This window comes from Bos mutus, chromosome 5 (assembly GCF_027580195.1).
Source record: "Bos mutus isolate GX-2022 chromosome 5, NWIPB_WYAK_1.1, whole genome shotgun sequence".
In the NCBI taxonomy this organism is placed as follows: domain Eukaryota; kingdom Metazoa; phylum Chordata; class Mammalia; order Artiodactyla; family Bovidae; genus Bos; species Bos mutus.
The window spans coordinates 27106071-27129732 of record NC_091621.1 but is presented as its reverse complement, the minus strand read 5'-3'; the positions used below and the strand labels follow the sequence as shown (position 1 = coordinate 27129732).

General features: G+C 40.4%; 1 long non-coding RNA gene across 1 annotated transcript in view; it reads right to left on the bottom strand.

The window, feature by feature from the left end:
• The window catches only part of LOC138987816 (uncharacterized), a 91254-nt gene that overhangs the window by 52316 nt on the left and 15276 nt on the right, over positions 1–23662 (bottom strand). The window contains exon 2 of the long non-coding RNA XR_011464110.1: positions 12640–12787. This is a non-coding gene — a long non-coding RNA (uncharacterized lncRNA). The remainder of the gene's footprint in view (positions 1–12639; positions 12788–23662) is intronic.

Here is a 23662-nt window from a genome sequence, read left to right as displayed (position 1 = left end):
AAATATTCTTCAATAGATATTAGTATGGCCATATATTTTCAACAACTCCCATTTTAAAATATTAAACATTATTAGATTACTTATAAATGATATCAATCAATTAACACGGCAGGGCTGAGATTTGAAGGAATTTTTAGAGGCCAGATTGGTAAAACTTTAACTCTTTATATTCTTCAGAAAGGATTAAAGAAATTTAGGCTCTCACCAGGCTTGGCTTCCTCTCTTCAGCCGCTACTGAAGATTTAATTAATGTGCATATCAGCTGGGCTGACCATTCTACCACTGGTGGATGTAGGCCGAGGTAAGAGTCTGGACAAGGAGCTTGGGACTGAAGCACCCCTGCCCCTCACCATTAGAAGAGTGAAATCTGGCACATTTTGATTCATAGCAATGAATCAAATACCAGAGAGCTGACTGCTAGAGACTCCCTTTTATGTAGACGTCCCTGCCAGGCCTTTACATATTGAAGTGAATCATTGTCACCTGTGGCAGTTTTGCTCTTCATTTGCTTGCTGTATTTCACATGCATTTGGAGGTATTAAGAATCACTGTTTGATCTATTGTGTTTATTGTCACACATTTATACTTTGGGATTTCTGCATCCCTATAAAAATATGATGTTTAAAGAAAGACATGAAAGGACAGTTATCATCCATCCTGCATTGCTCATTGGTTCTACAGACAGTAAGACAAAAGATTTACCCTTCAAAATCATCTGTATATTAGCGTGGCTAGTTTATTCTGGTTTGCCAAGAAATTTCCTGATTTTAGAATGGAATGACCCAAATCCCTAGGACTCTTTCAGTCCTGGGCAAGCTGAGAAGGTTACTCATCCTCTCCTCAGTTGAATTGTTCAGAGGACTTTATCAGGGTTTCTTGAAACCAGAGTATGCAATAGATTTGGAGTCCAGAATTGCATTTTAAAGGGTAATAAATCCTCACCATGGCAAAGAACCATAAGTCAACAGGCAGTAAAAATATACACATTTTAAGAAATTGTCTCGAGTGGAGTTCTTTGAAGTACTACTCTTTGCAGCCACTCCTGGATTTAAACATTGGGTGCGTCACTTCTTTTTGGTCCCAAGAACATAAGTTCAAGTTATCCAGAAGCATTTGAAGTTGTTTAGAGAACTGTGAAGAATTTCACCTGGCTAATCAAATTATACATGGGTTCAAGATTGACTCCAAAGGGGCTGATAAAGATAGTGTCCATATCAAAGGCAGCAGTGATGCCTTTGATAGAATGAATCACTGCTGCAAAAAAAAAACAATCTTATGTGAGAACCAGCTTTCCCCTCCCCTCAAATGGAATTGATCTGTTCTTTGGAAAATGCTCTTGTCCTTTCGTCTTCTGTTATGGAGGCATGAATGCTGAAGGAGGGAAGTGCTAGAAGTCATGACTGTCAGATATGGAGGATATTGTGTCCATTGGTGAGCACCCCACTCCTGTACATGTTAATTCCTTGGACCTTTGAACTTGTCAGTCTGATTTTCCAATACCTTCTTTTTTTTTTTTTATAAACATTTATTTATAATGTTTATTTATTTATAACTGCCTTGGGTTTCAGTTGCAGGGTCTTTCATTGCAGCACACGGACTTTTCAGTTGTGGCACACAGCCTCCAGGGCATGTGGACTTAATGCTCCATGGTATGTAGGATCTTAGTTCTCCCACCAAGGATCAAACCTGTGTCCCCTGCATTGCGAGGCAGATTCTTAACTGTTGGACCACCAGGGAAGTCCCCTCTAGTTCCTTATTTTTGATCAACACCTAACTGATTTCTGAAGAGTGGAGGCACCATGGCATACAGAATCAGCAAAGGTTTAGAGTCAGATGGACAGGGTTTAATGGGGTTTCCAGGTGGTGCAGTGGTAAAAATCCACCTGCCAATGCAGGAGATGCAAGAGACACTGGTTCAGTTCTTGGGTCAGGAAGATTCCCTGGAGTAGGAAACAGCAGCCCACTCCAGTATTCTTACCTGGAAAATCCCCATGGACAGAGGAGCCTGGTGGGCTACAGTCCATGGGATCACTAACAGTGGGACAAAACTGAGTGCACATGTGCACTAGCAGACTGGGCTTAAATCCTGGGCCTACCCAGTACTAACTATATAAACTATAAGAAAGTCTCTTGACTTCTTTGAGTCTCAGTTTATCGTCTATGAAATAGGTTTAAAGATTCTTCTCCTAATTATTATGAGGTCAAAATAAGATAATATATGTGAAAATGCTTAAGTTGGTACTGAAATTATACTAAAAGAATAAATAAACCCACAAAATGATTTGTAGACTATCTTTGGGTACCTACATGTCAGAGGTGATCTTTAAGGGCTGCTGGTTTGATAAATGTTGGCCATGAGATAGGAAGCACTTTAGGAGTCAAAGACTATAGAATCTACCCAGGGCTGTACCCCTAACACTCTTGGCCTTTGGTTTCCACTGAGCACAAGTACCCACTTCCCTGATGGCTTGGCAGGTAAAAAATCACCTGCAACGCAGGAGACACAGGAGATGCAGGTTTGATCCCTGGGTCAGGAAGATCCCCTGGAGGAGGAAACAATAAGCCCCTCCAGTATTCTTGCCTCAAAAATCCCATGGATAGAAGGGCTTGGCTGGCTATAATCCATGGGGTTGCACAGTCAGACACAACTGAGTGACTAAGCATGTATGAGCACAAGTATGAAGGTTGTGTCAAGCGATTCCTACAATCCTTACTCTTCTCTAATTCCGTGAATCTATGAAGTCTACAGAATGTGAATTTGAGGTGCATCTGTGTTCTAGAGCAACTATTGTACCATGGATCACATTATATTCTACAGAAGATATCATTCCACAGGTTTGGGTTCTGCCTCAGGAAGAGTGGTCCCCTGAAGCCCTGTGTGCCATTCCACACGACCTGTGCATCCTTTCCCTATTCCCCAGATATAGCTGTTTGGAAACCTATCACATAGTGGACCTGTTGGATTCTCTTGCTGGACATTTGAGATTGAATAGGGAAAGGCTAGGGAATAGACAGTGACATTGTTCCTGGAAGTCCTCCATGAAGGTGTTTGGAGGCTGAGAATAGCATTTTGTGAAAGCCATGATGGATCATGTGAAGACAGAATGGAAGGAGGCAATCTGGGGATAAGTTTGATGAAGAGAGAGGGGGAGGGGGACAGAAAGAGGGAGAATAACTTTTTAGGTCCTTCTTTATTCCAGTCACCCACAGGCCTTGATGTTCCTTTTATACTGCTCTTCCGTGAGATTTCCTATATTCTCTTTCACGTAAAGCAGATTTGAATGACTGCTCTGTTCTTTATGTCTAACTATGCTCTAAGACAGATGGCAACATAGACTGGGAGTTGGTAGTACAGACTGGGAAATCTCTGACTGGGATTTTGTCTTATTTCCTCTTGGAACAAGAATTTGGCACAGCATTCTACACAAAGTAGGACAAAGTAGGTACTCAATGAATTTTTACTGAAATAACATGAAAACCATGTATGAATAGTGTCACTGATGGCATTTATGCCAAAGGGTTAATTGGAATAAATGATTATGTTTCAGGAAGCATTTTTCCTGGATCCTCCCAACTGGGCAAGAAAGGTTATTAAGCACTGTCTTCACTGTGTTTCTAGGACCTATTCAGGATCTGGTTTGCTCTAGGCTTTATTTTAAAATGTCTGTTGAGCTGAATGGCCCAGAATTGCTTTACATATTGTGAAGATATAAAAAGATATATAATTTATAGCTGCTCTACATAAGCAGCTTGCAGTGCAGTTGGGAAGATACAAGAAAAACAAACAGAAAACATGGTGATTTGCAATGGATTTCAAATAGCTTGGAGAATGGAAGGTCAGCGAGGTCTAATATGCTTAGAGAAGGTTTGTGGAAGAACAGGAGGTTGAGTTACTTGAGAGCTGGGTGGGACTTGGCAAGGCAGAGCTTGGTGGGGAGGCGGAGAAGAGGCTAAGCCAAGGCCTGGGGGTGGTAATGAGAGTCCTGCAGTACTCACACTGACAATTTAACAATTCACATTAAGAAATTTGAGACAGAATGTCCAAATATGGGAGGCAATACAGGGTTTGGCTAAGAGTGCTGACCCTGGAGTTGGACTTTCTAGATTCAAACCCCAGCTCCACACCTACCTCTTCCCATTTCTGCGTCTGTGAGGTAAGGCAATTTACTTACTGTTTCTGTTCCTCAGTTTCCTCATCGATAAAATTGGGGATGATGATAGTAATATCCATCGCATAGGGGTGTTCTAGAGGTGTTGTAGGCATTAAAGGAGAATGCTGTTTGTAAAGTTCCTAGATTAGTGTCTGGCACTAAGTAAACACAATGTCAGCCATTATCATCTGTTGCTGTAATCACACCTAAAAGTAGTTTTCAAGGAAAAGAACTACTCTTCATTTTGAACTGCATGCTGAATAACAAATCTCTTGGTTACGTAGGAAGCCAGGGAGTTTCTGAGCTGCTACTGAACTCATGGTACACTGGTTGGGATTGGTTTATGGTAGAAAGAACACTGAATAAATAAAAGCCAGTGGAAACTCTTGAGAGCTGGGGGAGGAGTTTGGATTTGGTGTCTAACTGCTAGGGCCCAACTGCTCTCTCTGAGCTGGGAAGTGATACGATGAAAGCGAGAGAGGGAGAAACGGGTAGGAGATCCAGTGAGGACAGGAAGGAGCTATTGCAATAATTAGGTGTTAGGTGATGCAGGCCAGGGCCAGAGCTGTGGCTGTGAGACAGAAATGCAGTGGGAAATCCAAGAGACTTCAAAGGGAAGGTTTTCATTTCTCACCACTGCGGCTGCCTCTGCCTTGGCCCAGGCCACCATCATCTCTTGCTTGGATTATTGCATCTCCTCTAACGTCTCTCTGCTTCTGGCCTCACCTCCTGCAGACTTCTCTCAAGACAGTCACGCCTTTGCACATACTGTCCAACAGCTCCAGTCTTGGTCAGAGGACAAGTTGAACTCCTCACCAGAATCTACAAGGGCTGCACCCAATGGGCTCCCGTTACCTCTGACTCCACGCTCTACTTGGTGCCTACTTGTCCCTCCACTCCATGAAGCTACCTTCCCTGTTGGTCCTCAAACACATGGGGCCTGGTCCTGCCCCAGGGAACTTGCCTGTGTCTGTTCTTCCCCTAAACAGCCGCAGAGCTAATTCCCTCAGCTCCTTTCAGTCTCTGCTCAAATGTCATCTTATTAATGACATCTTCCTTGACCACCCTTCTGAAAATAGCAACATTTCTCCATTCACTTTGACACTTTCTGTCCACCTTACTCTGCTTGGCTTTTCCTTCCCTATCACCACCTGACACGAGTTCTTTATTTGTTGTCTAATTTCTCCACTAGGATGCTAGCTCTATAAGGACAGATATCTTTGACTGGCTTGCTCACTGATGCATCTGCAGAACCTAGAACAGTGCCTGGCATATAGGAGGTGCTTAGTAAATATGGGTTGAATCGAATGTGCATCTAAGAAGTCATCAGATTTGCATTGTCAGCACGGTGGCAGGTGCTCCCTTAGAAACGGCCTCATTTACTCCTTGCAAGGACCCTGTCAGAAAGTACTGTCTTCGTTGTTTTACAAAGGACAATATCATACCAAGGCATGGAGACAGAGCACAGAGCTGGTGAGTGACACAGGAGATGTGTCCATTCCTCTGAGCTTGGTGCTGTGCATGGTAAAGGTGGGATGGGGAGGGAGGGGTCAGCCAGGCACCAAGGCTTCCAGCCTCTGAGCTGTGGAGGAGCAACAGAACTGCCAACAGAAATGGGAATGCGGGGAAAGAAGACAAGCATTCCAGAAAAAGAAGAGTGGAGTACTGAAACGTTGGATCAAGTAAAGTCAGGGAGAAATCCTTACTCTTGAGTAGGAAGACTAAATAATATATTGTTTGAGACCTTTCTGAGAGTCAAAGTGGGCACTATTAATAAGCTGGAATGACAGACATAAATGGGACTGTCCCAGCAAAGGGGTCAAGTGATCACCCTGGATTAAAGGAACTGGAGAGTTGATGTGAGATCCTGTCTAGAGATTTGGGTGTTTCTTTTCAAGAGAGACACAGGAGAAGCCATGAGGATGGGTATCTCATCAGCAGGTTGAGGAAAGAGGGGAATGTCAAGACCAGCTTCTGGACCCTTCCACAGACAAAAGTAAGAGGAGAAGGAGGAGTCTGTGAAAAACCCAGCAGAACCAGAAGGGAGATGAGGCACAGAGGTCAGAAGGGTGGTGGACAGGAAGGAGGGGCAGTGGGTGGAGGCCACATTTTGCAGGGCAACTTAAAAGTAGGTCAGCTAGACCTTGGCAACAAAACAAGAGAATCACTTGCATTTTGATTTTGATTTTGTAATTGTCATCTGTCTCTACAGAGTGCTAAAAGGCATTTAATTAAAGTAGATTAAAATTAATTTTGATTTGAGAGGTTTTTATTTTTTTTTCTGCTGCTGCCCTCATTATATTTTGAGACGCTTTGGGGTGCTTTCAAAGACTGGATGAGGGTCTGGTGCCCCAGCCTGAAGTTTTATGCCTCTGCATGACCTGAGTCACTAAAAGATCCTATATTTAGAGTGTCATTGACACAGATAAAATCTGGGTCCCAGGTGGAAGATACAAAAGCAAAAGGGGATACTTTCATGATTTCTTTGGGGTCAGGAAGATTGAAAATTGAGTTTCTGAAATCTGGTATTTCTTCATAAACTAGAAATTTACCTTCAATTTACCTTGATAGCTTAATTATCAGTTCAAGTAGATGTGTTCCTAACCTAGCCCCTTAACTTCAATGAAGAAAGGGCATGACTGTGTCTTTGTGTATGTGTGCGGGGGAGGGGCAGCCAGTCAACAAACAAAACCTTAGTTCAAAACATTGAAATGATAGCAATGACAAAAATGCTGGTGAAGTATACCTAACAATAAAGTTGTTTACCAACTGGTTGTTTGTAATGTAATGTAATGGTTAAGAAGTGAGAGCTAGGTCACTAACTACAACAATTTTGTCTACCCAATCATAGTCCACCTGACTCAAGCCACAAGGGGTCTTCTCCAGGTAGAAAGTATATGTGAATAGCACATGGTTTATTTTTAATATTTTTAGTTATAATTTTTATTTAATTTTTTGTTCTTAGGTATAATTTCATTTATCTATTAAAATTAATTTTTATTGGAGTATAGTCGCTTTACTGACAAATGGTTTAGAGTTTTCAGTTTATCTGACAGTAAAGGCACATGACCAGGACCCTGGAAACAGAATCTATTCTGTGCATTCTCTGAAAGGAAGTCTTAATAACCATGTCTGGTAGCAGCATCAGGCAGAGGATACAGAGCAAGCTTTCCCCATAGTTTCTTTTTATCACAGCAAAAGTGTGACTGGGCTGAAATCACAGTGGCATGTAACTCCTGGAAACCAAAAGGAATAAAATCTCACAGGAATTCAAAGGGAATAAAATCATTAACATTGAGCCAAAGCCTGCTGGCATGCATCACAGAAATCAAATAGATATAGAGGGCTCCTCTGAGAGGAGAAAATGCATGACTTCAGGCTACTTCTGCACAAGATGCTAACATCAATACCTCGAACTGGTTTCACAGAAGCAGTCTATCTGAGACTGGCTGTCAGGCCACATCTGATGAATGTTTGCAGCCAAGGCTGACCTTGAGCAGAATGAAGGAGTAGGGCTTGGTTTTAGCACACCCACCCAACCTTGGCCCTTCTCAACCCTACCTTAAAGAATAAGTCCCCTTAAAGAGCTTCATGGAAGGCTTTATATTTAAAATGATAACCTCTCAGAGGCAGATGGTATAGCATTTCCGCGTTCAATACTTCCTTTTCCCTTTCATCACCTTCCTCTCTCTTCCTCTCCTGTTGTTCCCATCTGTTTTATTTTCATGGTTTTTCTTTTTTGTTCTCTTTTTACCATTCTTTTCTTTTCCTGAGATAAGAAACTGGAAGAGAGAAAGAGAAGGAGGGAAGGAGAGAAGACAGGCAAGGTTGTAAACATGTAGTGTATGTTGATCTCAGGGGTTTCTTGTATTGCTGGAGTTTGTTTTTTTCTCATAGTGTTTGTTGTTGGCAGGATTAAATGTGAAGTACTTAGCCCAGTGCCTGTAGTGCAGTTAAGGTCTTAATAAACACTAGTTGTTACTTAACAGTTTGCCCTTGGAATAATATCTTTATATCTAGGGCATTCCATTTGAGTGGGGATTTCTTCAGCTCTCTTAAAAAGTTCCATTTTCTGAAACTCTTTCAGGGTAATTGATGTATGTGTGTTCATGCATGCATGTGCACACACACACACACACACAGACATACACACACATTTCCCCTCTTTTAAAGAAGGATCACAATGCAGAGGAAAGCCTTCACCTTGGTCTAGTAAAAAGACTTTTGAAAGTTTTTGATTGCCATGACTCAACTCCACATACATACATCCACATAAAAGAAAAAACAAATTTTCAATAAGCAATACTTGTCTTCACTATTTGCACTACTGTGTTCTGCTCTGGTCCGTTCTCTCTCATCATAAAAATATGGATTATTACAAACTAAATTAATTTCATAATGGGTCTATAGTGGGTATCACCTGGACTTAGGGAAATCAAGGTCTAATAGATATATAGTACTTTGCTGCATCCCACCAGCTTTGTCCTCACTCTGAGCCCACCACCCTTACCCTGATGCCTCAGACTCATCAGTTTCAATTCTTCAATTTACTCCTTTTTGTCTTCCAAGTTAAGAAACACCAAATCAGAAATGCCTTTTCTTTCTTTCACTAGTCTCCCCTTCCTATATGTCCCTTTCTTTTCTTTCCCTCTCATACCACTTCTACTCCCTAGCAAAAAATGATCATTTTTAGCTGCTGTTTTCTGAATAATAATGATAAAAATAACAACAATGAAAATGCTAGGAGCAGTCATAATACAATGACAGCTAACAGTTCATGGCTGCTTTGTGTTAGACATTCATCTAAGCGTATTACAAGTTTTAACTGATTTAATACTCATAACCACTCTCTCTGAAGCTGACTATCCTATAATTACTCTGAAGGAAGCATTACATGCTCTTTTCTTTCAACATCTAGTCAAAACAAGGAGAGTCTAGGCTAAATACTTAATCAAATAGAAATGCTGATAATATTATGGAACAAACCATTTGTTTTCATAAACCCTGATCTGGAAACAGTAGCTAAGGATCATGACCACAAACTGAGAATCAGGAAGCCTGAGGCTTAGTGTGTTGCTATGCTTAGGCTGAAATTCTTCCTGATATATTGCAAACTTTTGAAGGAAAGCATATTATAAAACTTTAGTCTCATGTAAACATCCACCCAGAGCAAGTTCCTGTACCATTTGTTGTTTGATGGTTGTTTTAATGCCATTTAGTAATTTTTAGTAATTATTTATTAACTCTTTAGTAATTAATTTTTAAAAATTTAACATGTAACAATTTTTCTCTGATTATAAAAGTAATAGCATGTTCACTATTATGGTTCTAGAACATGCAAATTTAAAAATAAAAATAATAAATGACTTCAAGTCCCATCACTCAGCAGCTCTTCATATTTTGGTGTACTATGTGTTAGGCTTTGAGACATGTTTTGTTTGGCCTACACATTATTTTAAAATGTTTTTCATATAAAAACCTAGACTTCTAGCATCTCTTGATGCTGAAAATATCATTTTGTCAAATGTCAAAAATATCTGACAACACTGGGGCCACATTCCTGCAGGGCAGCAGATGATGGGATCTGAGAGCAGCTGCCTTTGGGGCAAGGTGAAAGTGAAAGTGAAGTCGCTTAGTTGCATCGGACTCTTTGCGACCTCACAGACTGTAGCCTACCAGGCTCCTCTATCCGTGGGATTTTCCAGGCAAAAATATTGGAGTGGGTTGCCATTTCCTTCTCCAGGAGATCTTCCTGACCCAGGGATTGAACCCATGTCTCCTGCATTGCAGGCAGACGTTTTACCGACTGAGTCACCAGGGAAGTTGGAGAGTACATCATGAGAAATGCTGGGCTGGAAGAAGCACAAGCTGGAATCAAGATTGCCGGGAGAAATATCAATAACCTCAGATATGCAGATGACACCACCCTTATGGCAGAAAGTGAAGAGGAACTAAAAAGCCTCTTGATGAAAGTGAAAGTGGAGAGTGAAAAAGTTGGCTTAAAGCTCAACATTCAGAAAACAAAGATCATGGCATCTGGTCCCATCACTTCATGGCAAATAGATGGGGAAACAGTGGAAACAGTGTCAGACTTTATTTTTGGGGGCTCCAAAATCACTGCAGATGGTGACCGCAGCCATGAAATTAAAAGATGCTTACTCCTTGGAAGAAAAGTTATGACCAACCTAGATAGCATATTCAAAAGCAGAGATGTTACTCTGCCAACAAAGGTCCGTCTAGTCAAGGCTATGGTTTTTCCTGTGGTCATGTATGGATGTGAGAGTTGAACTGTGAAGAAAGCTGAGCGCCGAAGAATTCTTTTTTTTTTTTTTATGTTTTATAACTACAGTCTAGATGCTTTATTTCACATAATTTCTTTTTTTTAAAATTTTATTTTATTTTTAAACTTTACAATATTGTATTCGTTTTGCCAAATATCGAAATGAATCCGCCACAGGTATACCTTGTTCCCCATCCTGAACCCTCCTCCCTCCTCCCTCCCCATGCCATCCCTCTGGGTCGTCCCAGTGCACCAGCCCCAAGCATCCAGTATCGTGCATCAAACCTGGACTGGCGACTCGTTTCATACATGACATTATACATGTTTCAATGCTATTCTCCCAAATCTCCCCACCCTCTCCCTCTCCCACAGAGTCCATAAGACTGATCTATACATCAGTGTCTCTTTTGCCGTCTCGTACACAGGATTATTGTTACCATCTTTCTAAATTCCATATATATGCGTTAGTATACTGTATTGGTGTTTTTCTTTCTGGCTTACTTCACTCTGTATAATAGGCTCCAGTTTCATCCAACTCATTAGAACTGAATAGCCAAAGCTATCTTGAGAAAGAAGAATGGAACCGGAGGAATCAACCTACCTGACTTCAGGCTCTATTACAAAGCCACAGTTATCAAGACAGTATGGTACTGACACAAAGACAGAAATATTGATCAATGGAAATAAAATAGAAAGCCCAGAGATAAATCCACGCACATATGGACACCTTATCTTTGACAAAGGAGGCAAGAATATACAATGGATTAAAGACAATCTCTTTAACAAGTGGTGCTGGGAAAACTGGTCAACCACTTGTAAAAGAATGAAACTAGAACACTTTCTAACACCATACACAAAAATAAACTCAAAATGGATTAAAGATCTCAACGTAAGACCAGAAACTGTAAAACTCCTAGAGGAGAACATAGGCAAAACACTCTCTGACATACATCACAGCAGGATCCTCTATGACCCACCTCCCAGAATATTGGAAATAAAAGCAAAAATAAACAAATGAGACCTAATTAAACTTAAAAGCTTCTGCACAACAAAGGAAACTATTAGCAAGGTGAAAAGGCAGCCTTCAGAATGGGAGAAAATAATAGCAAACGAAGCAACTGACAAACAACTAATCTCAAAAATATACAAGCAACTCCTACAGCTCAACTCCAGAAAAATAAATGACCCAATCAAAAAATGGGCCAAAGAACTAAATAGACATTTCTCCAAAGAAGACATACAGATGGCTAACAAACACATGAAAAGATGCTCAACATCACTCATTATCAGAGAAATGCAAATCAAAACCACTATGAGGTACCATTTCACACCAGTCAGAATGGCTGCGATCCAAAAGTCTACAAATAATAAATGCTGGAGAGGGTGTGGAGAAAAGGGAACTCTCTTACACTGTTGGTGGGAATGCAAACTAGTACAGCCACTATGGAGAACAGTGTGGAGATTCCTTAAAAAACTGGAAATAGAACTGCCTTATAATCCAGCAATCCCACTGCTGGGCATACACACTGAGGAAACCAGAAGGGAAAGAGACACGTGTACCCCAATGTTCATCGCAGCACTGTTTATAATAGCCAGGACATGGAAAAAACCTAGATGCCCATCAGCAGATGAATGGATAAGAAAGCTGTGGTACATATACACAATGGAGTATTACTCAGCCATTAAAAAGAATTGATTCTTTTGAACTGTGGTGTTGGAGAAGACTCTTAAGAGTCCCTTGGACTGCAAGGAGATCCAACCAGTCCATTCTGAAGAGATCAGCCCTGGGATTTCTTTTGGAGGGAATGATGCTGAAGCTGAAACTCCAGTACTTTGGCCACCTCATGCGAAGAGTTGACTCATTGGAAAAGACTCTGATGCTGGGAGGGATTGGGGGCAGGAGGAGAAGGGGACGACAGAGGATGAGATGGCTGGATGGAATCACCAACTTGATGGACGTGAGTTTGATGAACTGTGGGAGTTGGTGATGGACAGGGAGGCCTGGCGTGCTGCAATTCACGGGGTTGCAAAGAGTCGGACATGACTGAGCGACTGAACTGAACTGAACTGAACTGAGGGCCCACATATTTCGCCATCCTAGTCCCTACCACTCCTATTTTTCTTACACTCAGCTTTGTTCACTTGCTATTCTCAAGCCCTGGGAGGGCATTTGCATTTTCTCTCTTCTCACTTAAAAATTATGCTTACCCAATATTTCAGGTCCAAAGCTGTACTTTTTGTGGGTGGTGGCCATGGTAACAAAGTGATGGGTAGGAGGGAATGGCCTCTCTTTGCTGGAGAAGGTCAGAGAGCAGAGGTCTTCAACTTCTGACTTCTGCTTTGTCTCCTGGTGTATCTGAAATGTAAACAAGTTCTGCATCTAGAGGACTCATTTCCTTAAACACTTCCCAAATCTATTATGCATATTATTTATGTAACTTTGGCCATACTCCTATGAACTAATAAGAGTGACTTTTTTATGCTAAGAAACTACTTCCTCCTCCTGTGCTTTCACACACTGTTCAACAGTAAAGAGAGCCCGGCAAGACCCAGGTCACTTCTTAAACCCTTGGTTTCTCTTTAGACCTAGGTCTTGGCATTTGACCCAGCCACAATGATATTATAAACATTTCTCCATGTCATTAAAATTATTTATGAAAATTAATTCTAGTGGCTGAACAATGTTCACATATACAGATATATCCCATTTTCTTGCCCTTCCTTTATTTTTATTTTTTATATTTTTGGCTGTGATAGGTCTTCGTTGCTGCATAAGGGCTTTCTCTAGTTGCAGCTAGAGGGGGCTAAGGGGACCACTCTTTTTTGTGGTGTGTAGGCTTCTCCTTGCAGTGGCTTCTCTTGTTGCCAAGCACAGGCTCTAGGCACCTAGGCTCAGTAGTTGCAGCTTTTGTGCTCTAGAGTGCAGCCTCAGTAATTGTGATTCATGGGCTTAGTTTCTCCATTGTTGTTCAGTTGCTCAGTTGTGTCTGACTCTTTGCGACTCCATGGACTGCAGCATGCCTGGCTTCCCTGTCATTCACTATCTCTCAGATTTTGCTCAAACTCATGTCCATTGAATCAGTGATGCCATCCAACCATTTCATACTCTGCTGTTCCCTTCTCCTCCTGCCTTCAATCTGTCCCAGCATCAAGGTCTTTTCCAATGAGTTGGCTCTTCGCATCAGGTGGCCAAAGTATTGGAGCATCAACTTCAGCTTCAGCATTAGTCCTTCCAATGAATATTCAGGATTGATTTCTTTTAGGATTGACTGGTTTGATCTTCTTACAGTCCAAGGGACTCTCAAGAGTCTTCTCCAACACCACAGTTCAAAAGCATCAGTTCTTTGGCACTCAGTCTTCTTATGGTCCAACTCACATCTGTACATGACTACTGGAAAAACCATAGCTTTGACTAGACAGACCTTTGTTGGCAAAGTAATGTCTATGCTTTTTAATACGCTGTCTAGGTTTGTCACAGTTTTTCTTCCAGGGAGCAAGTGTCTTTTAATTTCATGGTTGCAGTCACTATCTATAGTGATTTTGGAGCCCAAGAAAATAAAGTCTGTCACTGTTTCCATTGTTTCCCCATGAATTTGCAATGAAGTGATGGGACTGGATGCCGTGATCTTAGTTTTCTGAATTTTGACTCTTAAGCCAGCTTTTCCACTTTCCTCTTTCACCTACATCAAGAGGCTCTTTAGCTCTTCTTCGCTTTCTGCCATAAGGGTAGTTGCTCCAAGGCATATGGAATCTTCCTAAACCAGGGATTGAAACTGTGTCTCCTGCACTGGCAGGTGGGTTTTCCATTGTACCACAGGGAAGTCCCTGCCCTTCCTAATGGGTGAAGTTTCAGTATCAGGCAGGTCCAGTGAGAAGACATGTTCATTAGGAAGAAGAGAGGAGACAAGAGGTGGTAGGGATAGGACACCAACAAATAATGAGATTCTAGAACTGGTTAAGACACAGAAATTTCAAATGAGCGTAGTCCAAAAACTAGAGTTCCAAAATCCACAGGGTAGATGACAAATGGGGCCAAGACACCCGGTCATAAACCTGCAAGGAGGTCAGGGAGCAGATGACCAAGGAGTGAGGAAGCCAGTGGATGGGAAAGTGAACCCACAGTAACCTCTGAGCAGATTCAGTCATAATTTTCATTTTTTATTTTGTTTAGTTTTTCTTTTTTTAGTGAGATCCCCATTCCTTCTAGGTCATTTTCAGAGAGTTGATGCAGGGTGTATAATAATTTATCCATTCTTCTAAAGTTGAACTTTTAGGTGTTTCCAATTTTCCACTTCTATAAATAATGTGATGAAATCTCAGTGCATAAGACTGCATGTTTTGGGTTATCACTTCAGGATAGATTTGTGAAAATGAAAGTACTCATTCTGGGATATATCAATAAAATGTTTCCATAAAGACTGCATTTATTCTCCCATGAACAGTGTTTTAATGTTCTTCTTTGGCCCCTTTAAATGAACTTGGCCCACCCAAATAAATCTTTGAATGAAAAGTGGCCACTGCTATCTGTACTCCATATCTGGAATTTCTCTAAGCCACTGGCTTTCAGATTTTTTTGACCATGACTCACAGTGAGAAGTAAACTTTACAAAGTGACTTAACATATATATGCATATAACTGAAACAAAAGTTTCACAGAACAGTCACTTGCCCTTCTTCTATGTGATGTGCTTTAGTAAATCCATTCTCTTCTAGTTTAATTTTTAAAATAAGCTCATCATGACCCATTAAATTGATGTAGTAACTCACCAATGGGTCATTACTCTGAATTTGAAAAACATCACTCTGGGACAACTTCTGTTTTACAACTTGACTTCTTAGGACTTCAACTTCTCTCTTTTCTCTACTCATTTAAGCCCCAGAATTCCATTCTTCAATGGTCATTTTAAATTGATAACTTGTTTTGGATCTGCTCATTTGGATTTGACCGCCACAAAGGCATGACTTTTAGACTACACCCTTTATCTTGGGCATTCAGTCCCAGTTGTGCCTCATCTAGCTCCCTCAGGACCTATCCTGGGCTGGCATGATCTCGTGATGGTTCTCTCTTGAAAGGAATGGGAAATTTGATAGGAAATGAGAGTTCTTGTCACACTGTGCAACAGAACTGAGCACCATCACTGATAGAGATCTTGTCTAGACCCCTCTTAGCTCAGATATCCTCATATTGACTCTCTCACTTCCTTCAGTCTGTGCAAATGTCATCTCCTTACAGAGACATCTCCTGTGCCATCTCAAATAGAATTCTGGTCATTCTCTGTTCCCCCCACCTTGCTTTAACTTTTCTTTTTAGTTTTCGCTGAAGGTCTGACTATATCTTGTTTGGAAACATAGAATATAAATGCAGAAAGAGATTTACAGTCCAGATCTGATTCAACCCCCCAGTTTTACAGGGAGAAGAGGCAAGCTCAGAGAGGTAAGTAAATATTCCATGGCAACCTAGCTTATTTATTCAAAGCTGAACTAGAAACCAGATTCTTGTTAGTTCCTTACTGGTTTATGGTACTGTTCTAATCCATGCTGTGGTCTTTATGATGACGTTTGGGGGGTGTGATTTTTGTTTCATAATAAACTCTTGAGTGCATTGCGTTAGACTGCATTAAACTCAGTAATAAATAGGTAGTGTGAAAATGTTCTGATGTTTCTCACTGGAAGCATTACTTAGTCCAGTGGTCTTTATTCTCCTCAAATTTTGAGCATCCACTTCCTTACTCCTTGGTCATCTACTGCCCTGACCTCTTTTCATGTTTCATTTTACAAAGAAGGAAACTGAGGCATAGAGAGGTAAGTAACATAACTACTACCCCAGTAAATCTAACCTATGACATCAAAGGAAGCACAAACTCAATTAACCTAGACTGCAACATCAAAGGAAAAATGTTAAGTACAGAAATCCAGAGGACTAACTAGGTTGGTAGCCAGAAATTTCATATGGCCTAAGACTTGAGTTTAAGGCTCCAACAAGGCATAGACTTTAATGACAAATGAAATCAGTAGAAGATGAAGGCTTGTGTCACAGGATTTGATAAAGGAAAGAGGGATTCTCCAAGCAAGATAATGGAGTGGGTGGCCATGCCCTTCTTCAAAGTAAATTCATATTGTGCAACTATTGCCACCACCATCTCCAGTTTGTTTCATCTTACAAAACTGAGACTCTGTACCTATTAATTAATAACTTCTCATTCCTCGCTCCCTCCAGCTCCTGGAATCACCATTTCACTTTTTGTCTCTATGATTTTAACTACTTTAAGTACCTCACATAATCAGAATTATACAGTAGTTGTCTTTTTGTGACTGGTTTATCTAGCATAATATTCTCAAGTTTCATCCATGTTGTAGCATGTCATAATTTTCTTCCTTTTTAAGGCTGAATAAAATTCCATAAGTGTATACCACATTTTGCTATCCATCCATCCATAGACATTTGTGTTGCTTCTGTGTTTTAGCTCTTGTAAATAATGCTTCTATGAACATGGGTGTACACATATCTGAGACCCTATTTTCAATTCTTTGGAGTATATACACAGAATGGAACTGCTAGGTCATAGGCTAATTCTATTCTTAATTTTTTGAAGAACTGCTATATTGTTTTCCACAATACCGTACTGTTTTACATTCCTATCAACAGGGCACAGGAGTTCCAGTATTGGAATAGTTGGTGCTATTCCAGTAGCACCAACACTTCCTATTTTCTGTGTTTCTGATAGTAGCCATTTTAATGGCTGTGAGGTAGTGGCTGTTAACTAATTTTAATGCAAATACTGGGGGTAAGAAAGTGCCCAAGGTTATATAGCTTGTAAGTACCAAAGTTGGGATTCAAATCCATGTCCAGATATCTTTCAGTATGTTTGTCTGTCCTTCCCCTTTTCCTCAGCTGTAATACTAGTGTTAGACATTTAAGGTACTCAGTAGAGCTAAATTTGTTCTTTTAAAAAACTATCAGCTATTTGGAAGACAGACAAAAAAATTATTTTCAGTCAATATCATAGAAAGCATGTACCTAACCTATCTAAAGGTCAGTTTCAAGCATGTACCTGAACTATCTAAAGACATGTACCTGAACTAACTAAACTCTCAAAAGGTTTATGGAGTTGAAGTGCCTCATGACCATGGAGTTTAATCAGTTCAGGTTTCCCATCTTATAGACAAGAAAATGGAGGCCAGTGGATTTCTTTGTTGTCAAGTATTACTGAAATTACTATTTGCCAATAATGAGGTTAAGAGCCAAACCAATTGAGCTTAGTCACAAGACAGGTGGGACTGTGTAAATTTATATAATTCAATTAAAATCAGAGAGCTGAAAGGGACCACTAGTCTCTTACAATAATGTACCCAATAAAAGACATCTAAGGTGTCTTTTTCTTCACAGCCTACTATGAATGCAATTCAGTCACTTCCTTTATGAGCCATCAGAGCATTTTTCACACCTCTTAATCTAATGACATTTTTACATGTAAATGTGGAACATTCTATATGTCTATTTAAAAACTAATAACTTCTCCTTAAAGGTGTTTAAGATTGTTGTCTGAAAATTAGAAGCAGCCTTAAAAGTAAATTGAAGCATTACCAGGCAACTGAAAGGACCGTAATAGGTAATCTTGAGTATATTTTCACAATTAAAAGTAATCTAAGCCCTAGGTTTCAAAAGTAAATAACTAGGGTGAAAGATGGTCATCCAAAGATGGTCATGTAGGTTTTCTACAACCTGGGAAGAAAATACAGTGCTAATTTGTTTGATTCATTTTGGGATGCTCCAGAATTCAATGTAACACATGTTTACTAAAAGCCTCTTATATGTCAGCTACCCAGTAAGGAGCTTTGAGAATATCAGTTCAGTTCAGTCACTCAGTCATGTCCAACTCTTTGTGACCCCATGGACTGCAGCACGCCAGGCCTCCCTGTCCATCACCAACTCCCGGAATTTACTCAAACTCATGTCCATTGAGTCGGTGATGCCATCCAACCATTTCATCCTCTGTCATCCCCTTCTCCTCCCATCTTCAATCTTTCCCAGCATCAGGGTCTTTTCAAATGAGTCAGTTTTTCGTATCAGGTGGCCAAAGTATTGGAGTTTCAGCTTCAGCATCAGTCCTTCCAATGAATATTCAGGACTGATTTCCTTTAGGATGGACTGGTTGGATCTCCTTGCAGTCCAAGGGACTCTCAAGAGTCTTCTCTAACACCACAGTTCAAAAGCATCAATTCTTAGTTGCTCAGCTTTCTTTACAGTCCAACTCTCACATCCATACATGACTACTGGAAAAACCATAGCTTTGACCAGACTGACCTTGTTGGCAAAGTAATGTCTCTGCTTTTTAATATGCTGTCTAGGTTGGTCTCCTCTTTCACTTTCATCAAGAGGCTCTTTAGTTCTTCTTTGCTTTCTGCTGTAAGGGTGGTGTCATCTGCATATCAGAGATTATTGATATTTCTCCCAGCAGTCTTGATTGCAGCTTGTGCTTCATCCAACCCAGCGTTTCTCATGATGTACTCTGCATATAAGTTAAATAAGCAGGGTGACAATATACAGCCTTGACGTACTCCTTTCCCTATTTGGAATCAGTTTATTGTTCCATGTCCAGTTCTAACTTGCTTCCTGACCTGCATACAGATTTCTCAAAAGGCAGGTCAGGTGGTCTGGTATTCCCATCTCTTGAAGAATTTTCCACAGTTTGTTGTGGTCCACACAGTCAAAGGCTTTGGCATAGTCAATAAAGCAGAAGTAGATATTTTTCTGAAACTTTCTTGCTTTTCCAATGATCCAATGGATGTTGGCAATTGATCTCTGGTTCCTCTGCCTTTTCTAAATCCAGTTTGAACATCTGGAAGTTTATAGTTCATGTACTGTTGAAGCCTGGCTTGGAGAATTTTGAGCATTACTTTACTAGTGTGTGAGATGAGTGCAATTGTGCGGTAGTTTGAGCATTCTTTGGCATTGTCCCTCTTTGGGATTGGAATGAAAACTGACCTTTTCCAGTCCTGTGGCCATTGCTGAATTTTCCAAATTTGCTGGCATGCTGAGTGCAGCACTTTAACAGCATCATCTTTTAGGATTTGAAATAGCTCAACTGGAATTCCATCACCTCCATGAGCTTTGTTCATAGTGAAGCTTCCTAAGGCCCACTTGACTTCACATTTCAGGATGTCTGGCTCTATGTGAGTGATCATATGATCATGATTATCTGAGTTGTGAAGATCTTTTTTGTATAGTTCTTCCTTGTATTCTTGCCACCTCTTCTTAATATCTTCTGCTTCTGTTAGGTCCATACCATTTCTGTCCTTTATTGTGCCCATCTTTGTCCCCAAGGGTCAGACATGACTGAGCAACTTCACTTTCCTTTGCATGAAATGTTCCCTTGGTATCTCTAATTTTCTTGAAGAGATCTCTAGTCTTTCCCATTCTATTGTTTTCCTATATTTCTTTGCACTGATCACTGAGGAAGGCTTTCTTATCTCTCCTTGTTATTCTTTGGAACTCTGCATTCAAAGAATATAATGACAACCAAATATAACCCCTGACTTCAAGGAGCTTGACAACCAGTTAGGAAGATAACAAAGTTATACAAGTACCTCTAAAAGATAAAGTGAAAAGTAGTATCAGGTCCACAGAAATGCATTGTAGATAGAATAAGGCTTGGCAGGGAATCAGAGAACTGCCTTTGAAGGATGAACAGGATTTCGACAGGCAGAAATAGGGGAAAGTTTATGTATCCAGGAAGTACAGTGTGAACAGAGACCTACAGATGAAGAATGTCTCATACAAACCTGTTTCAAGTACTGCACACACTTTAAGACATGCACTCTCCTCTTTGGAATCTCCCCTGTCATCTCTCTCTCTATTCAAATCCTAACAACTGAGGAATTACATAAAAATATTTAAAATGGTTGTGTTAAGATGGTGAAAATATTGATAAATTCATTCTCTTTCTTTTCTTATTTTTTAGTTTTGCTTTTCTTTGGAAATGATATTATCTTATAGCTGCTGGTGCTGCTGTTTAGTCAATATATCATGTCCGACTCTGCAACCCCATGGACTGTAGGCTCCTCTATCCATGGGATTTCCCAGGTAAGAATACTGGAGTGGGTTGTCATTCCTCCTCCAGGGGATCTTGCTGACTCAAGGATTGAACCAAAGTCTCCTGGTTGGCAGGCAGATTCTTTACTACTGAGCCACCTGGGAAGCCATACTATAGAAAAATTGTTTGTTTGTTTGTTTAAAGATATTGTACATATCTCCCAAGGTCAGCTCAAACCCTTGCTCCCCCTAACTATTCTTGACTACACTGTAATGTTAAATTTGAATTGGAAATGTTAATATGAGCTCCTGATTTAAGGTATATGTGTATGTGGTGGTTGTGGTTTGGTTGCTAAGTCTAGTCTGACTCTTTGTGACCCCATGGACTATGGCCCATCAGGTTCCTCTGTCCATGGGATTTTCCAGGCAAGAATACTGGAATGGGTTGCCATTTCCTTCTCTCCAGGGGATCTTCTTGACCCAAGGATCGAACCTGCGTCTCCTGCATTGCAAGGGGTCTCCTGCATATCAGGCAGATTCTTTACCTCTGAGCCATCAGGGAAAACCTGTGTGTATGTATGTATATGTATGGGCTCCATCTACTGTAAAAGCCTAGAGGCAATAATATCTCAGAAGCAATGAGCACACCTAGTGCACAGATGTTATACTAAATATCACTTTCCACTAAACTAGCCAAGACTCTTTGGGGATCTGGGGCAGAGAAACATAACTTAGTTTGGGTAAGCCCGGGATATCCTCTAGTTCCAGAAAGGAAGAAAATCCTCCAGGACTAACAGGGGCCTATTAAGGAGTCAGTTTGAAGGGGCTCCTGTTTACTAAATTTGGGACAATTTGGGCATTGAAAAGAAAAAAGAGAGAGAGAGAAGAGGAGGAGGAAGATGAGGAAGAGCAATTGGAATAGCAGCAGCTCATTATTCATTTAGTGGTGGTGGTGGTTTAGCCACTAAGTCATGTCTGACTCTTGTAATCCCATGGACTGTAAATAGCCTGCCAGGCTCCTCTGTCCATGGGATTCACCAGGCAAGAATACTGGAGTGGGTTGCCATTTCCTTCTCCAGGGGATCTTCCCAATCCAGGAATTGAACCTGGGTCTCCTCCATTGCAGGCAGATTCTTTACCAACTGAGCTACAAGGGAAGTCCCATTCATTCAGTGGTGGCTCTTATTTTGACAATCGTATATAAAGGAAAGGAAGTAAACATTTACCTTGTCTATTTAGGAGGAGCTGTAGTTTTTTCCTGGTTGAGGAGAGAAAGACTTCCTCCCTAAAAAATGCTAGGTAATAAATATTTTAATTTGAACCCAATGAAATTATTGATATCAATGCATTTTTAATCTATAAAACTTCACCTGGTTCAACCAAATATGCAATAAGAGAGTTAGAAAAATCAACACTTTGCAACCCCAGTGAAATAACTGATTCAGATCAGAATCAAGAGATGTTGAAATGATTCTTTGAAAAGTTGTTGGGGCAAAAACACATCCCCCTGGTGCCAGAGGCTCTCTGCTTAGATTACTTGCTTGTTGTTAAAGTGAAAACACACCTTTACATCTGAGTGGTGAGATCTGGCTGTCATCACTTTAACTGGTGAAGTTTAGCTTTGCTAGTGGCAAGACAAGATAGCACCGTGCTTCTCCTCTTCTGATATAATTTGAAATTCAAGGCATGACCTATGAAGCATTCTAGCCAAAAAAAGTCTAAGTTATGTGTTGGTCATTCCCTATTTGCCCTTATAAATTCATTTGGTACCTCTATATCCTGCTCTGTGCCCCCAGTGATGCCCTTCTGCACAATGAATCACTCAGGCTCAGGCTTCCTCACATTTTGGCTTCTAATTAGATGTGGCCAGTGGAGGCTCTGGAAATTTGAAGGACAAGGGAAAGAGATTTGGGGTGTTTATTCCTTATCACTTCACTCTTCTCCTGGGTGCACTCTTGGTGTTGCTGTGTTCCTTTTACATCTACGCCTCTGGTTGGGGCCCCTCTTCTTAAGCCCTGGCTCCTGCTATGCTTCAGTAACACTGCTCCACCTCCAGCGTGGTAGTTCCTGCGTGCTGCCCCACCACTGTGTTCTCCAGCCTGTCCACACATCTGTAAACAGTCCCTTCACTCAGCTCCCTTCAGTTAAACTCTTTGTGCTATCTGCTTCCAGTTAGGACTTGGACTGATTCGGCCAAGATCTGATCAGGCTTTCATTTCAACAAGACACAAAGACTAGAAAAACAAGTTAAACAACAATTTGAAATGATAATCAGACAAATCCAGAATTTGGGACAGTTTATAAGAGAGCTGGTTTGGTGTCTTCAAAGGTCAATATTATTTTAAAAATGATGAAAGACACTTCCAGATTAAAATAAGCTAAGGAGACATAACTACCAAATATGAAATATGAACCTGGTTTATAAAAACAGCTTTTGGTATTTGGGGGAAAAATTGGGAAATTTTTAATGCTGACTGGATTTTAGATGATATTAAAGAACTATTATTAGTAATCTTCGATATGATAAAGCTATTGTGGGTTTTGGGCAAATATCCTTTTTAAGAAGAGTATGCTGAAGTATTTAGGGTAAAGTACAGCAAAATATTTAGGTAGAAAATAATATTACAGAATATTAATGGTTGTTAAATCTAACTGATGGGGATATGGTGTTTCTTGTTATTTCAACTTTTCTGTGTATTTGAAAATTTCATACAAAGTCATGGAAAACATTAATAAAGAAAACAAAATTTCTGCCACCTCCTCAAAAATGATTTCTCCCTTTCTCAAATGTCGTTTTTTTTTTTTTTCTTTTTATAGTGCTCATTCTCTGTTTGTAACTTGTAACCAGACTATCAGTTCTTTGAAGATGAAGACTGAGTTCTGTACTTGTTTTTATACCATACAGAGGCTTGTATAAAAGTTTAATATATTTAAGCCTGACTCTTTATGACAAACATAGGGATATGTGGTCAGAAGATTTCTATTTCTGTTTTCATTAATGGAAGGGAAAAGGCACAAGAAGTTGGATAGGATGCAGAGATGGGCAATTTAGACACTTTCTTGAAATTTTCAGAGAGCAGGCTTAAGATCCCTTCCTGTGGGGAATGAAAGTCATATGAAGACAGACAGCATGGAGCCTGAGTCTTCACAATATCAATGAAAAGTTTTGCAACCTTAGACAAACCTTTAGAGGGACCG